Below are 9,933 nucleotides of genomic sequence, written 5' to 3'. Positions count from 1 at the left end.
TCTCTGGCCACCCCCAACCCCCACCCACTCCCATTCCTGCCTTCTTCGGCGCCCGCATTTTTTTAACAATGCAACAGGACTCGCGTAAATACAATTCCTATTGCATTTCTAAATGCTTTTTTTAATATGATTGGTTGCCTGCATTAGCACTTTTGCCTGACCTGTCCAGACTGTATGCGCGCAATGCTTTACATCGTGCGCATGAGCACCAAAGGTCTTACTCTGTAGGCTTACTCCGTTGACTGATCAATTCTGAGGGTTGTTAGCCGAAGGAAGAAATGTGAATTTTTAGATAGTGTCAATCAACCCGGTTCACACCAGCAATGTGATGCAAAGCAGAAGGAGCCTGGAGTAGGGACAAGAACTACTGAAATGCGCTGTAAAGTGCTACCTAACAGATACTATTCTACAGAGCTTTGAGTGACTAGTTTTACCCCAACTAAACAATACTAGTTTATTTATCCACCACAAAGAGATTAAATTCCGAGCGAGAGCTCCGCGACTTTCGTATATTTAACCTGCAGGGTCTAAACCCATATAAGCTGCAGGGACACCCCCCACCCTGGCTGCCTTGGGCCTCTGTTTGCCTTGTAACAATGAGCAGCACGCCCAGGACAGGACCTCTTCTTAGCGCCTTGAAGCACTGCACGAAGGAGACTGTGTGCGCGTTCAATGCAGATCAAAGTGACAAAGTCACTCGTCACATCAGAAATCTGTGAGTCTGCCTCTTTAAATGATTTCCTTGCTCACTAGGTCTGTCCTCAAGAGACTGCGGGTGCGGTTCACAAAAGAGAGGTTTTCACACAATCTGATCCCGATCACAAAGGAAGGATCAGTGTTTTTGTGTGGGGGGTTTTAAGAGTGTGTTCGTCATGGACATAGATCAGTCGGCAGCCAAAAGTGACACCACTGATTCAGATTTTCAATGACTTCACGTTCTCCACACAGTATACCCTACCCCACCAATCCACACCCCAGGTTTTATTCTCCAAGCACAAAAACGAATGAGACCCGAAAACAAGACTACAACAAGGCTGTTGTGAAGGTGCCGAGCAGCTGAGAAGGGGGTGGGGGCAGCTTTGGGGCTCTTTTCTGAACAAGAGTCTTGCCGCTCCTCATGGGACGTGATGAAAACCAGAGCAGAATATTCTTACCACACGGATTATGTCCAAAGGAAGGGACACGTTGGTTCGCGAAGAGATGTTCTCGCAAGACTCACCCACCAGTGCCATCCTTTCCCTCCTCTTTTTCACCCGTCCTTCCTACCACTCCCTCTCTACATTTCCCCCCAAAACCTCTACCTTTTATTCCTTTCATTCCTGTCTCTCAACCACTACACCCCCTTTCCTTCTTCGCCTCTCTGCCTCTCACCCAACACATCTGCCTTTCCTCGTTCTCTCACCCACCACAACCCTTGTCCTTCCTCCCCTCTCTCTCCTCACACCCACAACTCCTTCTGTCTCTCTCCTCACTGCCTCACTCACCACTCCGCCTTTCCTTTCTGTCTTCCCTCTGACACTCACTCCACTTCTCTCCATTCCTCTTTCCCACCAAGTTTCCCCCTTTCATCCTCTTCCCCTTCTATGCTTGTCACCAACTTCTTCCCATGCCTTCAGTTATTCTACCACTTTCCTCCTTATTTCTCTCCCTCTTACTCCTCTTCTCGACCACCTTCCCCTTTTCTCTCACTCACCACTCCCTCTAGCTTTCAATCTCTAGTCTCTGCCCCAGCTTCCCCTTTCCTTTCTCTACCCTCTCCTTTCTCCTCTCACCCAACACTCCCTCTACCTTTCTCTCTGTCCACCCAGCTCCCCATTCCTTTCTCTGCACACTCTCTCCTTTCACCCACATCCCTCTATCTTTCATGGTCTCTGTCCACCCACCTCCCCTTTCCTGGATCTACATCCTCTCTCCTCTCACCCACCACTCTCTACTAGACTGATGCCATCTATATTCTATGAGTGAGAAAGAAGCACACATTCCTTGAACGCAAGGGCATTTTGAACGTAAAACAGACTTGCTTAGGGGATAAACATGATGTGCATATGTCTGGAATTAAAGGTGCATGCTTTTTAAGCTACCTACACCATTATCATATGAAATGTCTTTATTTCATAACTACACTTTCACAATTGCTCTATCAACTCTCTTGCTTCCTTAAATTTGCTTAAATGCACCATTTGCCTGCTCTTTTTTTCCCCCCGAATTTCCCTGAGCCCCACCATATGGTGGCTGGACTCGCTCGCTACACTCACTCACCTTCGGGCACTCAGACAAAACTTTTATGCCCTACCACTTTCAAATGTCGCCAGCCGCCACCCCTCTCTCTCAGTCAGTCTCTCTCTCTCTCTGTCAGCCTGTCTCTCTCTCTGTCAGAGTCCCAGTCTCTCTCTCTCTATCCGTGAGTCTCTCTCTGTCAGTCAGTCTCTCTCTTAGTCAGTCTCTCTCTCAATCAGTCTCTCTCTCAATCAGTCTCTCTCAGTCAGTCAGTCTCTCTCTCTCTTAGTCAGTCAGTCTCTCTCTTAGTCAGTCTCTCTCTCTGTCAGTCCCTCTCTCTGTCAGTCTCTCTCTCAGTCTCTCTCTCTCAGTCCGTCTCTCTCTCTGTCAGTCCCTCTCTCTATCAGTCTCTCTGTCAGTCTCCCTCTCTCTCAGCCTCTCACCCTCAGTCTCTCTCTCTCTCTCTTAGTCAGTCTTGCAGACAGTCTCTCTCTCCCTCTGTCAGTCTCTCTCAGTTAGTCATTCTCTCTCTCGCAGTCAGCCAGTCTCTCTCAGTCAGTCCCTCTCTCTTAGTCAGTGACTCGCTCTGTCAGTCTCCCTCTTTGTGAGTCTCTCTCTCTCAGTCAGTCTCTCTCTGTCAGTGAGTCTCTCTCTCTGTCGGTCAGTCGCTCAGTCTCTCTCTCTCTCTCTGTCAGTCTCTCTGTCAGTCAGTCTCTCTCAGTCAGTCAGTCTCTCTCACAGTCAATCAGTTTATTCTTCTCAGTCAGTCAGTCTCTGTCTCTGTCTCTCTCTCTCTCTCTCTGTCGGTCAGTCTCTCTCTCTTTCAGTCAGTATCTCTCTACCTCAGTCAGTCAGTCTCTGTCAGTCAGTCAGTCTCCCTCTCTGTCAGCCAGTCTCACTTTCAATCAGTCTCTCTCTCTTTGTCAGTCAGTCACTCTCTCAGTCAGCCAGTCTCTCTCTCTCTCTCTCTCTCTCTCTCTCTCTCTCTCTCTCTCTCTCTCTCTCTCAGTAAGTTTCTCAGCCAGTCAGTCTCTCAGCCAGTCAGTCTCTCAGTAGTCAGAATTCAGTCTCTGAGTCAGTCAGTCTCTACTCTCTCTCCACGCTCTCTCTCCATTCTCTCTCACAACTCTGTCCACTCTATCTCTACTGTCTCTCTCTCCACTGTCTCTCTTTCTCCACTCTCTCTCTCCACCCTCTCTCTCTACTCTCTCTACTCTCTTTATCTCTCTCTCCACGGTATCTCTCCACTGTCTCTCTCCACTCTCTCTCACTGTCCACTCTCTCTCCACTCTCCACTCTTTCTCCACTCTCTCCCACTCTCTCTCACAAAGTAGTGTGCGTTGCCATGGGCGTCCGCAGAAATGTTTCCAGGAGGACAACATTTTAACTTCATCACCATACCCTGTGCACCCTTCTCCCCTCTGCCTTGCACCCTTCTCCCCCTCCCCCTGTACCCTACTCAACCTACGCCTTGCACCCTTTTCTACCTTGCACCATTCTTCCCTCTGCCTTGCACCCTTCTCCCCACTACCTTGTGCCCTTCTCCTCTCCACTTTGCACCCTCTTCCCTCTGCCTTACACCCTACTCCCCTCTGCCTTGCACCCTTCTCCCATCTACCTTGCACCATTCTCCTCTCTACCTTGCACCCTTCTTCCCTCTGCCTTGCACCCTTCACACCTCCCCATTGAACCCTTCTCCACTCCCCATTGTACCCTTCTCCCTTCCCCTTGCACCCTTCTCCCCTCCGCCTTGCACCACTCTCTCTCCACTCTCCACTCTTTCTCCACTCTCTCCCACTCTCTCTCACGAAGTAGTGTGCGTTGCCATGGGCGTCCGCAGAAATGTTTCCGGGAGGACAACATTTTAACTTCATCACCATACCCTGTGCACCCTTCTCCCCTCTGCCTTGCACCCTTCTCCCCCTCCCCCTGTACCCTACTCAACCTACGCCTTGCACCCTTTTCTACCTTGCACCATTCTTCCCTCTGCCTTGCACCCTTCTCCCCTCTACCTTGTGCCCTTCTCCTCTCCACTTTGCACCTTCTCCCCTCTGCCTTGCACCCTTCTCTACCTTGCACCCTTCTCCTCTCTGCCTTGCGCCCTTCTCCTCTCTGCCTTGCGCACTTCTCCTCTCTGCCTTGCACCCTTCTCCCCTCTGCCTTGCACCCTTCTCCCCCTCTGCCTTGTACCCTTCTCTACCTTGTACCCATCTCCCCTCTGCCTTGCACCCTTCTCCCCTCCGCCTTGCACCCTTCTCTTCTCTGCCTTACACCCTTCTCTGCTCTACCTTGCACCTTTCTCCCCTCTGCCTTGTACCTTTCTCGGCCACCCCCTCGCACCCTTCCCACCCAATGGAGGGGAGCTGCCACCTGGAACAATGTCACCATTTCAAAAGCATGATGGACTAGGGCCAGCCCTGACTGGGCCCACACCAGACGCACAGGCGATCCAGGGGGGGCAAGTACCCCCCTGCCCCCCCTGCGGATGCCCACATTGTGTGTTCTAACAAGAGTGCTTACCTAAGGGCACCATTTTGTTGCCTCATCCCTTCTCCTATGAGCATTGCCCTGGAGAATGCTGTCTCTGGGGCCCCACCCCCATCCTTTTTTCGGGCCTGGCTCTGGCTCTGACTGAAGAGAAACAATGTAAGTTGAAGTTGTTTCTCTGCAGTCAGCGGGAGGGGCTCAGAGCAGGCTGCAGACACTGCAGCTGCTTGAGAGGGAGAGAGGCTTGCTTCAGCGCAAGCCTGGGGAGTCATGAAAAATGTGGAGTGCAGGAGAAAAAATTACAGCAATCTTTAGTCAAGCCCTGGCAAAAACAAACCTGTTGCTCTGCTTTTACAAATGAGCTGGGAGGGGTGGGGAGCAAAACAGAGATTGTGTAAGGGTGACTGTGAGGGGGAAGCAGCACATGGGAGAGAGAACAAGAATACACATGCACTAACATGGAGTGTTCAAAGAAAAAGTAGTTGCCTGATGTGAGTTGTGGAAGTCATCTAATCAAAAGTATGGTAAGGAAGATATACTCCAGGGAAGAGGCAACTTGAAGAACAAGAGGGAGGGGTGGGGAGCAAAACAGAGAGTGTGTAAGGGTGACTGTGAGGGGGAAGCAGCGCATGGGAAGCAGCACATGGGAGAGAGAACACATGGGAGAGAGAACAAGAATACACATGCACTAACATGGAGTGTTCAAAGAAAAAGTAGTTGCCTGATGTGAGTTGTGGAAGTCATCTAATCAAAAGTATGGTAAGGAAGATATACTCCAGGGAAGAGGCAACTTGAAGAACAAGAGGGAAAGTCTTATAGCGGAAAGAATGTTAACCATACACCAGGTAGGATGGATAGCAAGATTTTATTGTCTGGGTTCCCTGCGACATACAAGTAGCTGTCCCTCTGCCAGCTGGTCTGCAACTGAGAACTTAGAACATAGCTAACACAGATGGAATTGGAACACACGTGCAGATCGTGTTCCACATTCCTTAAACTAGATAAAGAAAGGCAATGCACAAGTATAAGAGGAAGCCATCGAATAAGAAGCAAGCAAATGAGACTGAAAAGAAAGCCAACATTGGGTTGACCCAAAGCCCACTCAAAGTAACCCCCCCCCCTTAATTTCCAACCTGCACTTGCCAAAGCAAAGATATTGGAAGTTGGGAGCATCATCAGTATGTCATGGAGTCCTGTCAAATAGTCACTACACCCCCTCTTACCTTACCAAGTCACTCCTATTTTCTCATTTTACAGGAAGGGTTCGGTAAAATAGGCTTGGCTGAAGATGGTGCTTGTGAGGTATTTATTATTTACAGTGCAAACTTAACTCCAAGAAGCAGTTTAGAGAGCACAAGTATATGTAAGAAGTGTCATATCAGACCTGAGTTGTTGAGCATACTACAGCCTTAGGAAGCGGGTCACATCAGAGCTTTTTCCTTCTTATTACAGGGGTGCTTTTACTGAAAATTATGGCTTAGCTCACTTTGAAGCAAGGATACTGGACTCACTGGCAGTCTAAAGCGTGTGGGATGGAATTATCCCCACATGGAAAGTAAGTTGTGATTTGATACATCAGGCTATTTTGGAAATATATTTGATCAAGAGGATCAATTTTCTACTTTCGCATAGGTTGCTACCAATGACATTGAAGGTACCCCCTTTAGAAGAAACATCACAATGGTGATGCATGTATTTTCTAGATGGCTGAAATAGTAGTCACCCCTTTTGGTCTTTGAGGGCTCTATTTATGTATTGATGGCAATGAGAGAAGGATTTGACATACACGGCCCAAGTGTTTCTTTATGATTTCGGTCTTGTGCATTTGTGGCTCGGTCTTGATACCCTTATACAGTTTTGGGCTTTGGGAGCTTGTTAATCATTAGGTTTTATTCCGTCACATTGATTTAGAGTTCTTTAATATGAAATCCTATAATCTGTCCTGCCTGGGGTTTGAAAAACGAAGATGAGAAACATGTAATGTTCTTTTGCACAGAGTATTGTATTTTACGTTGTAAATGGCTAGTTTCAATGTGCCCCGACATGGGCACTTGGGGCCCGATTCACAGAACTAACTTAAGACAAAATACTAAACTTACTAGCATTTTGGTATACACAGAAGGCACTTACTCACTTCGGTATTCACAGAAGTTAGGAGTCCTAACTTTAGGACTCCTAAATGCCTTCTCTGAATACCAAAAGTCTTAAATTTAGGATTTTTCTCAGTTTAGGAGTCCTAAAGTTAGGAGTACTAACTTTACTACTCCTAAACTGAGAAAAATCGTAACTTTAAGACTTTCAGTATTCACAGAAGGTATTTAGGAGTCCTAAAGTTAGGATTCCTAACTTTACTACTCCTAAACTTAGAAAAATACTAACTTTAAGACTTACGGTATTCACAAAAGGCATTTAGGAGTCCTAAAGGTAGGACTCCTAACTTCTGTGAATATCGAAATGAGTAAGTGCCTTCTGTGAATACCAAAATGAGTAAATGCCTTCTGTGAATACCAAACTGGTAGTAAGTTTAGGATTTTGTCTTAAGTTAGTTCTATGAATCGGGCCCATGGAAGCTTTTAGGGTTCTAAAAAATGACGCATCGTCTAAAATAGTATTTGCGGTTAGCACATTTTTACAAGCAGTGTGGCTTAAGCGATCCCAAATTTTAAAAGCTATTGTCTGATGAGATTGCTAACTGAATATGCTTCCTATTGAATTGCTGTTTGCACATTTGTATATATCCACTATGAACGGTCACTTTATAAAAGGATATTCAGCTAGATTCATCAAAGAGCCGTTTTGCGAGTCCTTAATAGCGATAATTAAGGAATCGCTATTAAGGACTTGCAAATCGGGATTCATGTAGGAATCACTAAATAAATTGTGATTCCTACATATTCCTTATTTGCGATTAGCAATTTGCTAATCGCAAATAAGATAGCGATTTCAAGGGTGCCAGGGGTGTCCAAAGGACACCCTCTAGCACCCCTGAAATGCAAGTTTACACAGGTGTTGCGCACACACATGTCCAAAGGACATGTGTGTGTATAACATGCAACAGAGAAAAATGCACTAGAGTGCATTTTTCTATTTTTTTCGCTATTTACCACAAAGTAAGACTTCGTGGTAAATAGCGGCCAAATATTGCGAATTCGCAATTTGAAATTGGTTAATGAATTGCATTTAAGGAATCTCTAATAGAGATTCCTTAAATGCAATTCCTCGCAAATATGCGATTTCGCAAATAGCGATTTTTGCATTTGGGATGATGAATCTCAAATGCAAAAATTGCGCTCGCAAAGGGCCAAATTCTCAGAATCTGGCCCTTTGCGAGCGCAATTTCCTTTCATGAATCTAGCTGATAGTCCTGTAAAATAGTATTGGCAGTCTGCTGACAATAAGTGTTTTTAACGCTGCTCAGGTAAAGAGAACATTAATCTTCAGTTAACTATGTTTATTTTCGTGTTTTTAATGAAATATATATTTTAAACATTTTTTACATGTAGGCATTTGTTGCACTTTGCACAGCGCCTTTAGGAATTTATTATATCATTTGTTCCGCCTGATGGAATGTTGCTTAAATACTTGAGGTGATTAAGACATCCTTTCAGAGGTGTCGATGAATTGTAATTTATCTCAAATGCTGTGATGATTATTGTTATCTCGTTTAAGATAGTTGTTTTTTTTTATAATGAGTTCGGTTTTTATTATGTTTTTATGTATTAGGTCCAGTGTTTCTGCTATTGTATTTGGTCGAGTACACTTTGACGGTTATTAATTACTGAATAACCATAAAGTACTTTACTACTTCTAGTACTAAAAGGCATTGAGAGGCTTTATATCAGCATCAGTTACATTAAACTAGTTCATGTTCATTTTTTTAGGTACGAGGGGCTTCATTTATGAGAAATGACGCTTCGCTGCGTGAAAGCAGCGATGCGTTACTTCTCAGTGCGCACTCCTTGTGAAATTCCTGATGTGTCATATTTAATGTATGACGCATCATGTCGCAAGGAGTTACAGATACGTCAGTATTTCTGACGTATCTGTAAGCGCAAAATTGACGCATTGCTGGAGTGTGTCACAAAAGTGACGCAACTCCAGCAATGAATCCTTTCACATGGGGCAAGCCCCATGTGAAAGGGCCTGCATCAGTCTTAGGCCTGCTGTGAGGCAGGCACAAGATTTTGACGCAACGGCGTCCTAAAAGTGGCGCAGTTGAATCTCATAGATTTCACCGCGTCACTTCTACGACCCTTCCTTGCGTCAATACGCCCCCCTTGCATACATTATACCTGGCGCAGGTATAATGTGGCGCAGGGGTTTACAAAGTGACGCATCTACCTAGATGCGTCACTTTGTAAATATGGTGCAACAAGGCAAATTTTTTACGCTGCTGGTGCGTCACAAAAAGTGACGCACCGGCGGCGTAAAAGTGACGCACGGCCTCATAAATGAGGCCCGTGGAGATTGAGTGATTTGCCCAGGATCACAGTATGTTGAGGGGATGCCGAGATGGAGTGATCTGCACTGATTTGCTTACAATTATATAAGGCCCTGAAACTGGAATTAGAACATTGGAATGTTGGGAGCTCCATTGCAGACAATGGAGTGCTCCATGCTTCTACGGCCGGTAAAGGCCCGCAGTGCAAAATTCCAATGTTCTACAAAAGCTTCTCGACGCTCAAGGAATTTATATCCCCTCGAGCTTCGAGAACCCTTTGTTTAATTTGTTAGAACATTCTGCCCTCTAGTGGCAGAATGTTCTAATAGCGTTATAGCCCTTTGTAGCAGGGCTATCCCGGCTTCGGCTCGGGCCTTTAACGATACAGCGGGCCTTTAATAGCCGGTATAGCCCGATACGGCAGGCTATAAGGCTATATTAAAACACGGTCATAATATGAACATGTGGATATGGCATTATTACACAGCTGTTTCTCTAAATAGGTTCTGGATGGTGACTCCTGTGTGAAATTAACATGCTAGACGGTCCTCAGCTCTACTCTCTGGTAATAGCAGATCGGTGCCTTCAAACATTTGCAGACTACATTTTTAGGAAGAAAATCGGAGCATATGTACATATTTTCTAAATATAGGACAGGGTTGTCCTCAAAAGAATGAGTGCTGGCGAGTATGAAAGGAAAGATTTTACACATTCCTTAAGACAATCCTCCCCTCCATTTTGGAAAAAATAAAAATAGACAGAGGCCTGTCATGGAGTTTAATCCTGCT

The sequence above is a fragment of the Lissotriton vulgaris genome, chromosome 7 (assembly GCF_964263255.1).
Source record: "Lissotriton vulgaris chromosome 7, aLisVul1.2, whole genome shotgun sequence".
In the NCBI taxonomy this organism is placed as follows: Eukaryota; Metazoa; Chordata; class Amphibia; order Caudata; family Salamandridae; genus Lissotriton; species Lissotriton vulgaris.
This window is presented reverse-complemented; position numbering follows the sequence as displayed.